Source organism: Lynx rufus, unplaced genomic scaffold (genome assembly GCF_022079265.1).
Source record: "Lynx rufus isolate CCGP_SWC_20201006 ecotype Redwood Valley unplaced genomic scaffold, mLynRuf1.p SCAF_9, whole genome shotgun sequence".
NCBI lineage: Eukaryota > Metazoa > Chordata > Mammalia > Carnivora > Felidae > Lynx > Lynx rufus.
In genome coordinates this window covers 44,710,297-44,726,361 of record NW_025814897.1, presented here as the reverse complement: position 1 = coordinate 44,726,361, position 16,065 = coordinate 44,710,297, and positions in this window count along the sequence as shown.

Sequence of the window (16,065 nt, the reverse complement as noted above, 5' to 3'; positions counted from 1 at the left end):
TATAATCTATCAAATATTGTACATTTGGTAAGTAGAAATTTCTATTTCACAAGTAAAGCATTTTCATAATTTCTGAGAGTAGAAAACTAAGCAAATCAAGAGAAGCAATAAGAATGATCCCTCTATAAGTGCTCTAACAATGGGGATGAATTTCATAGACATGGTATTGAGAGACAGATGTCAGACAAGAAACAGTATAAACTATATTAAATATATAACTAAATAATAGAACTATTATTCTATTTATAAAAGTAACAGAAAGAGACAAACCAATCTGGGATGTTAGAAGTCAGAAAAGTGTTAATCTTTGGGGGAGGCAGAGACTGAAAGGAAGCATGGGGGGGGGGTTTCTGAAGTGCTGGTTTTATCTATGTGCTCAGTTTATACTTATGATATATACTCTTTTATGTATTCATTATACTTAATAAAAATTATCTAGAAACCTGTGTTAGTGACATCACACAAAATTGACACTCACTAGCTATTAGTTTTTTTCAAAAAATGATTAGATGTGTTTTAGTTTGGGCCATCCCTTAAGTTGACCTCTAAAAGAGCACAACCCCATGTAGCAATAAGAATGAACACTTTGGGTTCTTGGGGATAGTGGTAGTAGGAAAGAGAGGGTTCTTGAAAACCTCTGGGAACATAAGAAAAAAAGGAGTTGTTGGTAGGGAGGGAGTGCAGTGGTGAGGAGGAAAGGGGAGGGGGCACAGTCAGCCTCCAGGAGGGGCAAGGAAGAGAGGTGATTCTGCTGACACTCTGCAGAGGCTAATAAAAGTCAAAGAAGTAGCATCAAAGATAATGAGAACTCAAGCTCTGGGCAGATTGGTTTTGAATCTTAACTGTGATCTCAGGAAAAAGTTACTTTGGCTCAATGAGCCTCATTTATTTTCTCAAATGGGAGTATTAATACCAGCATCATGGTGTTGGGGGGATTAAATGAGATAATTATATCAAGTACATAATAGCACAGTGCCTCCCAGGTAGTAAATGCTGATTCTTCCCATTCTCCCCATCTTGACATTTTGGGTTTTGAAATAAAGATTGAATGTAAATGCTTGGAATCAAGAGGCAAGGGTTTTCTAGGCAGCAGGGAGAACATGAGGAAATACACAGAGGTGGTAAGACACGTAAGAAGCCAGGTATATGAGGAGTTAAGACTTAAGTTGGGGTCAGGTTGTGGAAGGTCTCAAGTGGTAAAGTTAGGCCTGGCTGAGCTATTAAGCAGAGATGCGGTCAATGGGTACACTCAGGATAAATTAAGACTGGGAAATACTTGAAGTTGGAGGTACCACCATGGATAGAGATATTTATTTCACTTTAAGAATGAGATTGAATCTGAGTGAGGATTTACCGTAAAATGAAAAATGGAATCACACCTCAAGCTGCCTTGACTTTATGGGTCCCATATCCCACTTGAGAGAAATGACCCAGAAACTTGACAACAGTAAAATTGAATTTTCCATCTTTCAAGCATATTTGAGTGTCAGCCACAGCCAAGCTGCTATGGTTTTTCAGTACTCTTTGGGTTAAAATTATTTGGTTCAAAAGGTAAAATCCTATTAGCAGCGAACTGCAGAGGGATCTTGATACAAAGCCTTTGCTGTCCACAGACACTGCCTATGGGCAGATTTTTCTGGGTTAGGCACTGTGTGAAGACAGTCCACTTATTTCCAGTGGAAAACAAGAGTTTTCCAAGAGGGATCAAAATGAACATGCATTACAGTCTTCTGCTTTGGCCAAAGAAAGAGGCTTAAGAGTTGGAAACATTTCTTAGTAGAGAAAGGTAGTATTTTGGTAGTAATACACTTTGTTCTTTAAAGTAAGTTGGCTGAAATCACTTTTCCATTCTAATCTAGATATATGTCATTGGTGCTGTACTTTCAGAACACACCTTACTTTGTGGGTGAATAACAAATGTTTTCCTTATGGTAGGGTAAAATAAGGCTGGTATTTATCCTATGTAACTTGTCTTTGTTTCCCATCACTCTCACCTGCTCAGCCAGGGTCATTAATTCAGTATGCCCAACTCTGTTGAGAGGAGCCCCAGTTAGTAAATCGCTATACAATAAAAGAACCATGTATCCTAAGGGAAACAGCCAGCTGTTCCATGCCTGCCTTCAATTTTGAGACAGCCAAGACTTCTAAGGCTTGTCATTTACCAAAGATCTGAAAAAGCCTGATATCAGACATGCTTCTTTTATCTGTATCTGTTGAAAATCAGGTACCAGGAAAAAATACAAAGGAACAAGAAAAGAAATGTCCTGACCATGTCATTAACAGGGTTACAATCAGGGTTGTAAGTTTTTACTATGTAAAACTGTCATCACATCACATTTAGAAAGTTACCCAAACACATTTTCCTCCCAATCCTCATTTTCTAACCTATCACTTATACTTACGGCATAAAGATCTCAGAAGTATCACTGATTTATTCTCTCCTGTTTTCATCATTTAGAATATCATTCGTGTCAGCCTTCCTCTCTCTCTGCCTTGCCAACAACCTGGACCAGATCCTCAATCATTCACACCTAGGCTGTGGCCATTTTCTTCTGTCTGGCGTCTCTGTCTCCTGCCTGTACATTTCAGCTCAATATGTCCTCTTTCAATGCCAATTTCATCATGACATTTCTTAGTTTAAAAACCTTTAATAGGGGCGCCTGGGTGGCGCAGTCGGTTAAGCGTCCGACTTCAGCCAGGTCACGATCTCGCGGTCCGTGAGTTCGAGCCCTGCGTCAGGCTCTGGGCTGATGGCTCAGAGCCTGGAGCCTGTTTCCGATTCTGTGTCTCCCTCTCTCTCTGCCCTCCCCCGTTCATGCTCTGTCTCTCTCTGTCCCAAAAATAAATAAACGTTGAAAAAAAAATAAAAAAAAAATAAAAACCTTTAATAGTTTTCTGTTTCCTAAAAGTCCGTCACCTGGCTTTTGGGTCTCTCTATATTATGGCCTCATCTCTATTTTGCCTCCTCTACTGTTCTCTAATTCATCACTCCTACTTAAACAGATGCACCACCCATCCATCCATCATGAACCTATGGAGCAAACATTCACATCTGCACACTGAGCACAGGGTCTTCCACATAAAAGAAGTTCAATTAATACTTGCTGCATAAATGAGTCTATGAATCAAAGAATCCTTTTCCACTCTTTCCTACACGCAATGGCCTTTACCCAACCATATCCAAACCTAGTGATCCTTCCATGTCTAGGTCAGGCCAGCCTCCCCTGGCAAGCCTTTTCCTACCACTCTGATCATTTGCTTTTTTTTCCTCTGAGTTCTCACGGCATCTGTTGTCCTTACTGTATCACAAAGTGTTTCAGTAGTCACCAATTTCTCTTTTAGTTCTCTTTTATTGTTTTTTAGATAGTCTGATCTCTCAAAAGAAAGCTCAAGTTTTGTGAAGAAAAATTATTTGCCTTGTGCCATTTTGAACCCCTTACATAAATAAACAACAAGTCAGGGCTAGTAAATGCTATTAGATAATTTAGTGTATCTACCCAGCCACAACCTTTTCTAACATTTTTAAAAATGTTTATCTTTGAGAGAGAGAGAGAGAGACAGAAAGCATGAGCAAGGCAAGGGGCAGAGAGACAGGGAAACACAGAGTCCAAGGCAGGCTCCAGGCTTGGAGCTGTCAGCACAGAGCCTGATGTGGGGCTTGAACCCACTAACCACAAGATCATAACCTGAACCAAAGTAAGTGCTTAAATGACTGAGCCACCCAGGCACCCTAACCAAAACCTCTTCTAATAGAATATTCTTTGCTCACAATTTTGGCTGAGTAAACAATGTATAGACCTTGAATATTTCCTTGGGAAACAGCTTTTTAAACCAGGTGAACGCTTGAATCATCCAAACTACTGCAAAAAGTTTGGCCATCCATATTACTGCAAAAAGATAAGCTATAGTTTAAATTTAGTTCATATATATTGATAAACTAAATTAGCTGATGGCAGAAAAGAGGGAAATTTGTTACACATACAATCAATGAGTCATATTAATAAAGGGCCTTCTGGTAAAGACTCTTGCCCTCTTCTAAGTGCTCCAGCCCCAGCTTTCAGGGTGCCCAGCTGCACCACAGGTCCTATATTCATTATTCAAGCCCCATCATGTCCTGACACCATTTTCTCTAAGTTAGTTTGGTAGTCTTTTCTGAGAAAACATGTTCTTTGGGAAGTGACCAAGATTTCTCTCTCCTCCCTGGCTCTCTGCCATGGTCCTTTGGCTCTTTGTTCCTTGACATGGTCAATCTTGCCATTTTTCTCATGTTTGCCTTTTCTTTTGTCATGGGACCTTTTGTCTGGAATTAGAACACAGTGAAACTGAGGTCCCAAAGTAGCAATAAATTGTAGTACACGTTTTATGAGTCATGAAACTGAGTGAACCAAAACAAAATAAGAGTTTCTGATGGAGGTATCAAAATATTTGTCATAAAAGTGAAACAAAATGTTTTACAACAGACTCTCATGGAAAAATTTGAGCCAGAATTGAATACATACCTTTTCTATAACTACTGAATTAGGACAAAACCAGAGTACCAAAATCCGGTATAAACAAAGATCCAAATGCTCGATCATATTTCATTTGTTTGATCCTCTGACCCGACATGGATTTTTGGTGTTAAAATGCATTGCTTGACAGTAATAACAATATCTTATGTTTGAATAGTGCTCTGTCATTTACTAAGTGTTTCATGTCCACATTAGAAGTTGTTGAGAACATGGACTCAAAAGCTATGGCTCCTGATCCATTGCTTACAGCTGTGTGAACTTGAGCAAGTTTTTCTTATCTTCTCTGTTTTTCAGTTTCCCCATTTGTGAAATGGGAACAAGTTAGCATCTATGTCATTGGGTCAATGGGAAAGTTAATGTCAATAATATGCAAAGCACTTAAAATAGTGCTTATGCATGATAAGCACTTTATTAGTCTTAGCTATGCTAGGAGGAAGAGGAATAATTCTATTCAGTCTCCACAATCACCCTGCAAGGTAGGCTGAGCAAAGATAATTATAGATACTTTATTTTTGAGGAAATCAACACTCTGAGAGAACTAATGACTTGTTAATGGTAGTTGTGTGCTATTTTCTAATTTTTAATTTTTTTAATGTTTATTTATTATTGAGAGACAGAGAGAGACAGAGCATGAACAGGGAAAGGAAAGAGAGAGAGAAAGATACAGAACCTGCAGCAGGCTGCAGACTCTGAGCTGTCAGCACAGAGCCTGATGCAGGGCTGGAACTCATGAACCGCAAGATCATGACCTGAGCTAAAGTCGGTTGCTCAACAGACTGAGCCACCCAGATGTCCCGAGGCCTTTTCTTTCTTTTTTTTTTTTTTTCAACGTTTTTTTTTATTATTTATTTTTGGTACAGAGAGAGACAGAGCATGAACGGGCGAGGGGCAGAGAGAGAGGGAGACACAGAATCGGAAACAGGCTCCAGGCTCTGAGCCATCAGCCCAGAGCCTGACGCGGGGCTCGAACTCCCGGACCGCGAGATCGTGACCTGGCTGAAGTCGGATGCTTAACCGACTGCGCCACCCAGGCGCCCCTCCGAGGCCTTTTCAACTTCAAGTCCAAGGATGTTTGATGATAGAAAATTTGGAACTATCTATACAATTCACATTGATTGACAAGAAATAAATGCCCCTTATATACACAGATGGTCCCTCAAGCAGCTGTGTTAGTAGGCACCAGGCCCCCAATGACTAGACCAGACTTGGGCATGTAATCATAGTTCATTGAGTATTCTTTTGTTAGGAACTGGAATCTAGGAAGGAAAGAGTAAAAATAAAAATAAAATTGAGAGAGAAAGAGTGAGAAACCCACTATGGCTAGAGCTCAAACATGTAATCTTGGGAACTATAAGTAGCCATGTTCCTCCTGCATCACTATATTCCACTAGGTGCCTAATGAAGCAGAAATGAAAGATAAAAGATGAATACTTATTTATTTGCCAACAGTTTTCCCATTTCTATTTTTCACCCTTTCTGAGAGCTGGCTATATTCCCTCAGAGAGGAAGAGTCGTCCATGAGACAAAACTTAGCCATAGCAAGGAAATGTTGACTAGTGAATAATAGCACCAACTCTGGATTGGACTATCCCAACTCAAATCTTGTGTCTATCATTTAATAGCTATGTGACCTTGGTTAAAACCTCTGGGATCACTTTCCTCATCTGTAAAATGCAGATGACAATAGTACCCACCTCATCAGTGCCAATATGAAGAAAAAATGAGAAAACTATAATGCTTTTAGAGTAATGTGTGGGACTATAAATGCTAATAACTATTCGCTGCTACTCTGCTTATAATAAATTCCACTTTGGGACTAAAGCCAGGTCAAAATATTCTTTTTCTGGCTTTTATTTGCTCATTGGTAGGCTGCAAACTTGCAGACATTAGGTAGGTAGGCATCACTCAGCTAATGTGAACTGACATATTGCAGAAAGGCTACAACTGAGGAATTTGATTTTTTTTTAAATCCCAAATCAATTCACAAAAGAAATCTGCAAAGAGGTAAACATTAGACAGTTTAAACTATGCTATTTTCTACTTAATAAAAGGAGAAGGCCTGTGCATGTGTTATGTTCAGGTTAGATGCCAGTTATGTGGAAAGAAACCATAACTCAGACATATTGAACAAAATAGAGATTTGAGGGGCACCTGGGTGGCTCAGTTGGTTAAGTGCCCAACTCTTGACTTCGGCTCAGGACATGGTGTCATGGTTTGTGGGATTGAGCCCCTCCACGGAGCCTGCTTGGGATTCTCTCTGTCCCTCTCTCTTAGTCCCTCTCCAACTCACACACCCATGTGCTCTATTTCTCTCTTTCTCTCTGTCTCTCAAAATAAATAAAGAAACTTAAAATTATTTTCTAAGACAAAAAAAATAGAGATTTGAAGTAAAAGTGCTTTTCCCCAAAGCATTAAGGGTGTCATGTGTGAACCATTATCCATGTCCTTTCCAAGAATCTGTGTCTCATTATATTATTTAAGGGAAAGAGGCATTTGGGAAACTGTCCTTGTGTATGTCTTAGGGATAAACCATTTTATCTATTCTTTAATTTTTTAAAGTTTTTTTTAACGTTTATTTATTTTTGAGAGACAGCGAGAGACAGAGCATGAGTAGGGGAGTGGCAGAGAGAGAGGGAGACACAGAATCTGAAACAGGCTCCAGGCTCTTAGATGTCAGCATAAAGGTCGATGCAGGGCTCAAACCCATGAACCATGAGATCATGACCTGAGCTGAAGTTGGAGGCTTAACCAACTGAGCCCCACAGGCACCCCTGTAAGTCACTTCTTTAGAGCTTCCTCATGGCTCTCCTAAACCAGTCATCATAGTAGTTCAATCAAGAAAGAAATATGTATTAAGTATCTATTATATGATAGGCACTAGGTACAAAGGATATAGCTGTGGATGAAATAGATCCTAACTTCATAGCAATTAAAGACAGTAGATTCTTCAAAGCCTAAATTTTCAGATAGTTCCAATCCTGGGAGAAATATTAACTGTAGGAAAGACCCTTATGATTCATAAGGTATGGATTCAGAGATTTTCACAAATTCCCCAAAACTAGGAGAACAACAAAACCACAGTGAGGAGGGCTCATTCATTAGTTAAACATTAGAGACCTTCAAGTATATCATGGAATAGCTGAAATCAAGACCATTAAATTTGTGAATGAAAAGTTTCTCTTACACTCACAATGAATTAAGAATTTGTCATCACCTCATTTCTCCATTGTCTGTTTTCTGAGTAGCCTATAACCTCATTCAAAGCATGTATTTCTACAGTTGCCATTTTCCTATTAGTTTGTGTAATTATTGGTTAATTTATCTGTATCACTGGACTAGATGACCCCCACAAGGGTGGCCACCTTCCCATGTTTTCTGTTCACCATTGCATCCTTAGCACCTAGCACCATACTTCATACACAACATATAATAAAAACCATTTGTTGAATGGATAAGTAAATGAATGAATGAGACCCTTCTCCCAGTCATACTAGAACATTCATACTCTAAAGGATTTTACAGTACTTCTAAGTAGTCCACTGGGGAACTTCAAGCTTTTGCTGAAAAACCTATCATTACCAAATCTTTCCTGAAAGTCTAGAGAGCCTGTTGTGCATTTTGTTAAATAAATATTTTCAATGGAAGTAAATATTCATAATTTAAGAGTGGCCTTTATACATAAAAAAGGAGTCAAAGGTCACACTTGGTAAAATATTTGAAAAAACGAAAATACTTGCATGTAAATTTTGTTCTAAATTCTTGGGTAAATAGCCATTGCCAAAATTGTTTTTAGAGCTGTATATTTTATCTCCCCACTATCAGTGTATAAAGATGCTTATTTAATTGCCTTTCTCCTAATATTAAGTGCTATCATTTAAATGTTTGCTAATGTGCTAGAAACAATTATTTATCATTGTGATGTGTAATTCTTTCGCTTCTCATAAAAATTCAACATTTTCCTCTTGTCATTTGTATTTGTATTCAATTTTTCTTAATAATAAAATCTATTGATTTTTCCCTTTGCAATCTCCTTTACTTCTATCCTTAGCAAATCTTTTTTAAATTTATTTTCTTTAAAACTTTTTTTCTAATGTTATTATTTTGAGAGAGAGATAGAGTATGAGTGGGGAGGGACAGAGAGAAAGGGAGACACAGAATACAAAGCAGGCTCTAGGCTCTGAGCTGTTAGCACAGAGCCTGATGTGGGGCTTGAATTCACAGACCATGAGATCATGACCTGAGCCAAAGCTGGATGCTTAACTGAGCCACCTAGGCACCCCTGAAAAAAATTTTTTTTTAATCCTGAGCTTAAATAATCACTTTTCTTCTTGTTTATTTTTTTAAGACAGCACTAATTTTTTTAATACTCAACAGTTTAATTTTACTTAGAGTGGAGTATGGTGTTTACTAAATTCTCTAATTTTGGTTTTTACATGCTCTATTTTTATGGTGTGTGTGTGTGTGTGTGTGTGTGTGTGTGTGTGTGTGTTTCTTCTTTATTTAACCCTTATTTAGTTATTTAATAAAATGTAGAATTGATGCTTTGGATAATAAGACTTTCTCTTTTCTCATCTCTTTCCTCTAGCAGGAGAGCTACTTACTTTTATTTTATTTTATCCTATTTTGAATAGGTCTTAAGTTTTCCCCAATATGTGAGTGGCTTTGAAAGGGAAACAAAGGACAAGAACAAGTTTGCCTTGTTTAAATCTCATGTATGATGTTTATCAAAGATGAAGAGATTATTTTCTGCATGACTTTCAGAAAAGATCTTAGTCAACCATTGGCTATAGATTAGCAAGTGTTTCCTGCTAGACTATATGAAAAGGTCTTTGGTTTCAGTTCATAGAGATTAAAAGAAGAGAGAATGTACTTAAATCACCTAGTTTTTAGATATAAAAAAAAAAGCATAATGGATAAATGAGATAATACAGTATATGTTGACAATACCTAGCATAACGTATGGCACATAAAAAATATCAACAGATATAAGTTTGCCTGGTCTATACCAAATGTAAAAGAAAAATATCTTTTTTTTTATGTCATAAAGCAGAGATTCAAGGACATTTGCCTTAGAATCATATTGCCAGTGAAGAATTTCTGCTCAGTACTTAGCTGTGTCATCTCAAGTAGGTTACTCAATCTCTCTGTACTTGGTTTCCTCAATGTAAAATAAGAATCTAGTTCTGTAGTACTTTGGATTATGTCTAGCAGCATATAGTTATGGTAGTTTGTTTATTTGTTTATTTATTTATTTATTTATTTATTTATTTATTTATTATGTACAAGAATCACAGAGGGAGACCATACATGGAATATACAGTGTTTTCTAGTATTCCCAGGAACCCCAGGCCATATCTATTCTGCATCCTTAACAAGTGGCTTGCATCCTTAAAGTCATCCTGAATCGATGATAGTTGCTAGAACTCCAGTCATTTTGTATACATTTAATGCATTGAGAACCTAAAATCAAATTGGGGCTCCCTTTCTGAGGAAAAGGAGAGAATTACTAACATGTAGGAATCTAGTAGTATCTGCCACATAATAAGTCTTTTGCAGGGTAGGTGAGATAATGAAATAGGATGAGGTGTGTAAGATGTCAAGGACACTGCCTAGGACATAGGAGTAGAGCATTTAAGCGGCATTTACCATTGACCATATTACAAAGCAAATAAGTCACAGAGTCAAGATCTGTATGTATCTAGGTCTCCAGCTCTTCTCTTTCCTTTATCATGTATTAGTAATATATTAATGAGTAAAACATAGTGGGATATTTAGAGGTTTCCACTAGCTACTAATGTATAGGTTTTTAATGGGGCGAATTCTGCTTGGTCCTTTCTTCCAAGGCCTACAGGTTTACAGATTCTGAAACTTGATTTTGTCAACCTAATGATAACAGATGTGTCTTAGAGCAGACTTGCAGTAAACAAGTCTACACTGACCAATGTATAGTTATTATGATGTCAACTCATTAATTTACACTGAGACATAGAACTTCCGAAGGAAAGGACACTATAATACTTGGCCTACATATTCATTCCCTGAGGGTGACCTAACCCTAAACCAAAATTTTATTTGAGAGTTATTAGTGAATATAATGGTAAGACAAAAACAAAATGACCTTAAATTGGAAAATCACATCCTCTAGCTAGATGCCACCTTCTCTCTGGTGGCATGCTGGGTTCATACTGACCTTTTCACATTTGTTTTTTTCTTTTTCTTTTTCCCCCGTATCATCTATACTTCCCATCTTCTCTTTAAAAAATATTAAAATTAGCCCCTAAGTCAGTTATTGCAAAAATTTGCTAATTATTCGATGCTAAATCTTATACCTAGGTCCTGGCCCAGATCTACTTAACCTGAATTTATAGGGACTTAAAGAGAGGTAGCCCAGGAATCCACGTATTGAAAATTGCCCCCAGATGATTCTGCCGAATGACTCTCCCTGGCCTGCTTCTAGGAATCAGTGGTCTAGTCTACAGCTTTTCTAATACAGTTAATATACTGAAGTGAGAGGCAGAGGAGGGAGCTGGGGAAGTTGAAAGCACAGATCTCTCTGAGAAGACATTTTGCACTGCAGGGAAGTGTTATCCTCTCCCATTCCCTTTTAGTTTACTCTGAAATTCTGAAGAACTTTCTTCCTACTTGCATTGAGAATTATGTTATAGGAGCCACTGTGACTAATTCTGTCATCAGGGAAGGGATAATCAATCAGTACTTAGCAGACATATTCACTGGATTAGAATGCAGGAAATGATTCACATGCTAAACTAGAAGGAAAAACTTTGGTGGAGCAAAAGAAGGAACAACCACTCTTGACTGGACAGATTAGGTAAGGGTCTAGGAAGGCAGTGGCATTTAAGTTCAGTTTTTACTACTGGGTGGGATTTTGACAAGTGACAAACTGAGAAATATGAGTCTGGGCAAAGGGAGCACTGTGCGCACAGGCATAGAGGTCTGACACTGTAGCATCATCTCTTTGGGCTTACACCAGAGGTCAACTCTGTTCCTTCCCTTGACTTGCCTATAACATGATTCTCCTGAGCTTTGGAAAATTCCATGTGGGTACCTGATGCTGCCCATGTTGAAAGGTTGGTAGAGTTTTGAGAGCCTGATCCAAAGCTGTGTCTTATTAACAAAAAAGGAAATAATAACAGATAGAGAAGATCAAGTCAAGCCCTGTGGGAGGCTAAAATTGGAGGTGAATAAGGTTTCATTGTCTTGTAAATAGTCTTCTGAGACAAAGAATTGTGTTGACACAGATGTTCTGATTCATTAGCAAGATACCTTAAGAAATGAAAAGACCTTGAAGGCTATTGTAAAGATTTGGCTTTTATTCTCAGTAATATGAGAGGGTCTTGGAAGGTTTTAAGCAAAGGACTGTCAGGATCCAACTTATATTTTAAAGGAATCCCTCTCGCTATTGTGTTGAAATACATTGGGGTGTGGGGAGGGGATTTAACGTGAAAGCAGAGACCAATTAGAAGACTTTTGCTGAAATCCAGGCAAGTGATAATGGTATCTTGAACCAGGTGCAAATAGATTGCTGTGAAGTGTTCTGATTCTGTATTTTAAATGTACATCAAATGATAGTTATGAAGGTATGAAAGAGGAAAGAAGGAAAGAGAAGAAACAAGCAATTGTTTTGACTGAGCAATGGAGTGGACAACAGGTTTGGCAGAAACATTTTAGTATTTTAATGCCTAGTATAACAGTAAACAGCAAATTATTTTACAGTTCTTTATAATTCCAAGGGAACTTATATTATTACATTATTTTATCATTTGGACAACCTTGAGATAGAATTATTGTCATCTCATTTTACAGAAAATAAAACTATGACTCAGGGAAATAAAATTACTTGGCCTAAGACTGCACAGCCAGTTGGTGATGGGACTCAAATTTTAACTCAGGCCTGACAGATCCATCCAGGTTACACTTTGCCTTTTAATTTACTGTTTATCTAGTATTTATTCAGACTAAGAGTACTTCTGCTTTCACAGTGATTTCTTATACTCCAATCTATGTAACCAAAGCAGCTACAGCTAATGCCATTCTGGGGAGATGCAGACACAAAGGGAAAGGTGAGAGAAATGCTTGAATGTATAACTGTACTTCTCTAGCAAATGGACACACTTAGCCATGCACACTTGTGACCTGAAGTGGCAACTTCTTTTGCAAATTTCTGAGATATAGAAGAGTTCAATTAAAAGGAGGAGGCAATCAGGTGTCATGAAGGTAGCCCTTACATTGGGACTTGAAGTTAGAAGACCTAGTTCAAGTTTTAGCTTTCCAGAATATTAGCTGTCTGATGGTGTTTCTGTCAAAAAGCTAATGCAAATCCTATTTAGGATGAAATATTATTATTAAAGTTAATAATAATAATTAACAACTCATGAATGGCACTGATCACAAACATTATATATTTTTTAGCTACCATTCATCCTGCAAAGGAGGATCTTACTGATGAGAACTCTGACGTCAGTAAGTAGAGCTGGTACTGTTGGTAAACAGAAGTGAAAGACATTAATTCCATTGCTTTTTTAAAAATTTTTTTAATGTTTATTTTTGAGAGAGAGAGAGAGAGAAAGAGACAGAGAGAGCAAAAGCAGAGAAGGGGCAGAGAGGGAGACACAGAATCTGAAGCACGCTCCGGGCTCCAAGCTGTCAGCACAGAGCCCAACGCGGGGTTCGAACTCATGAGCTGTGAGATCATGACCTGAGCTGAAGTCACACACTCTACTGACTGAGCCACCCAGGCGCCCAATTCCATTACTCTTCATAGAAAACTTGTCATACTAAGTCCTCTGAAACACCTGGGCTAAGCCTCTATTTTTTTCATTTGCCAGGAATTTTGGCTGAATTCAGGAACCCTTGATCTAATAAAAACCCTAAAATACAATGTTAGTGAAAAAATGTCTAAGCTCTCTCCTTAGCTCTTCTTCCTCTCTGCCCATTCTCTGTCCAAACACAACTTGTCACTTCAGTCAATGCCAGATGCATGGCAAGGTGAATTTATATTCAGTTGTTTGCCTGATTCCGATTGTGCATGTTTCTTAGCACTCTTAATGTCTCTCTGGATGCTTTCTTTGCATGTGCTTCCTGAGCAGCAGAGGCATGTGTTGATGAAAAGGAATTAACACACAGTAATCAAAATGGTCCCTGCTAGGGCAAGAAAGGGTATAATGGAATAATCTTGAAAGAGGACCATTTTCCATGGGTGTATAGACACTATCACGTGCAGCCTTGCCCATCTGTTGGCAGAACGGATTTTTAGCATATTGTCCACAGATGGATGATGTTAGGAGTGGCTACAATCCCTTGCCCCAGGCTTCTGAGCCAGAAGTGTGTCAGACTCATCTCTGGAGAATACTGCTGCTATATAGCATGTCTCACTCCTTTGCTGCTAGTGTTTTCCAAGTTGGCAACTGCATAAGCATATGATATTCGTTATTTAAAAAAAAAAGTGAGAAGTCATTTGGGATCTTCCTAAATTATTCTCTCTAGGAAAGAAGCTGAGAGAAAGAAAGATTTTCAAATCTGATTCCAATCTCGCAAATCATTTGAACCGGAGTGTCTTCCTAACCTTGGCCTGCCAGCTGCTCTGCTCTGCCTCTCCTGAACCCCATCCATTTATGATTTTCGAGCCACCTGTCAGTATGATAAGCAGGAGAGAGGCTACAGCAAGAGGGCAAATTAGATGTGAATGTCTCTGTGAGCCTCTCTGTCAATGGAAGCAAATGCAATTACATGTTGAGCAGGCAGAGGATCCAAACCAGAGAAGCTGCATGCTGTAGCAGAAAGCCACCGGAATGTGAGCTAGGAAATGGGCTCTAGTCTAATCCACAAGGGCTTCTGTATAGATGAAGTGACATTACATATGTTCTACGTCCAGTTACGACACACAGCAGATGCTCCATCTTTCCTTTTCCTGGTCCTGACTCTTTCATGAATTAATTGTGGTACTGAATAAATGAGCCATGCTCTCTACAATCTCATCTCTGGTGGAAGAAGAGCCCAGAATGAAGAGCTCATATTTAGACACTATGTTGCCAAGCACTGTGCTAAGTGTTTAACATAAATTGTTACATTTGATCCTCATAACCACCCCTTATGGTGGATATTATCAGCGTGAGTCAAATAAGACATAGAACACTCTTGCCCAAGGTCATGCAAACTTTATTTTTTTAAGTTATTATTTTAATTCCAGTTAGTTAACATACAGTGTTATATGAGTTTCAGGTGTACAATATAGTGATTCCAAAATTCCATACATCACCCAGAACTCATTACAATAACTGCACCCCTTAATCCCCATCATCCATTTAACCCATACCCCCATCTCATAACCATCAATTTGTTCTCTACCTTTAAGAGTCTATTTTCTTGAATTGTTGCACTTTTTCTCCCCTTTGCTTATTTGTTTTGTATCTTAAATTCTCACTGGAGTGAAATCGTTTGGTGTTTTGTCTTTCTTGGACTTATTTTGCTTAGCATTATACTTTCTAGCTCCATCCAGGTCATTGCAAATGGAAATATTTCATTCTTTTTATGGCTGAATAATATTCCTGTGTGTGTGTGTGTGTGTGTGTGTGTGTGTGTAACCACCTCTTCTGCTTCCATATTTTTGTAATTGCTATTGTAAACAATGCTACTATAAATGTAGGGGTGTATGTATCCCTTCGATTTAGTGTTTTTGTATTCTTTGGGTAAATACCCAGTAGTGTGACTGCTGGATTGTGGTTCTATTTTTAACTTTTTGAGGAAACGCCACACTGTCTTCCACAGTGGCTGTTCCAGTTTGTATTGCCAACAGTGCACAGTTCCTCTATCTCCACATCCTTGCCAACATGTGTTGTTTCTTGTGTTACTGGTTTTAGCCACTCTGACAGGTATAAAGTGATATCTCATTATAGTTCTGATTTGCATTTCCTTGGTGGAAAGTTTTTACATGTCCATTGGCCATATGTATGTCTTCATTGGAAAAATGTTCACGTCTTCTGCCCATTTTTTTTTAAATTGTATTATTTGTGTTTTGGGTGTTGAATTTTATCAATTCTTTATATATTTTGAATACTAACCCCTATTGGCTATAACATTTGCAAATATTTTTTACTATTCAGTAGGTTGCCTTTTAGTTTTATTGATTGTTTCCTACACTTCGCAGAATGTTTTAATTCGATATAGTCCCAATAGTTTACTTTCCTTTCCCTTTCCTCAGGGGACCTATCCAGAAAAATGTTACTATGGCTGATGTCACAAAAGTTACTGCCTGTGTTCTCTTCTAGGATTCTTATGGTTTCAGGTCTCACATTTAGGTCTTTAATTCATTTTGAATTTATTTTTGTGTATGATGTAAGAAAGTGGTCCAGTTTTCCCAACACCATTTGTTGAAGAGACTGTCTTTTTCCCATTGGATATTCCTTACTGCTTTGTCGAAGATTAATTGACCATATAGTTGTAGGTTTATTTCTAGGTTTTCTATTCTGTTCCATTGATCTATGTGACTATTTTAGTGCCAGTACCATACTGTTTTGATCACTACAGCTTTGTAATA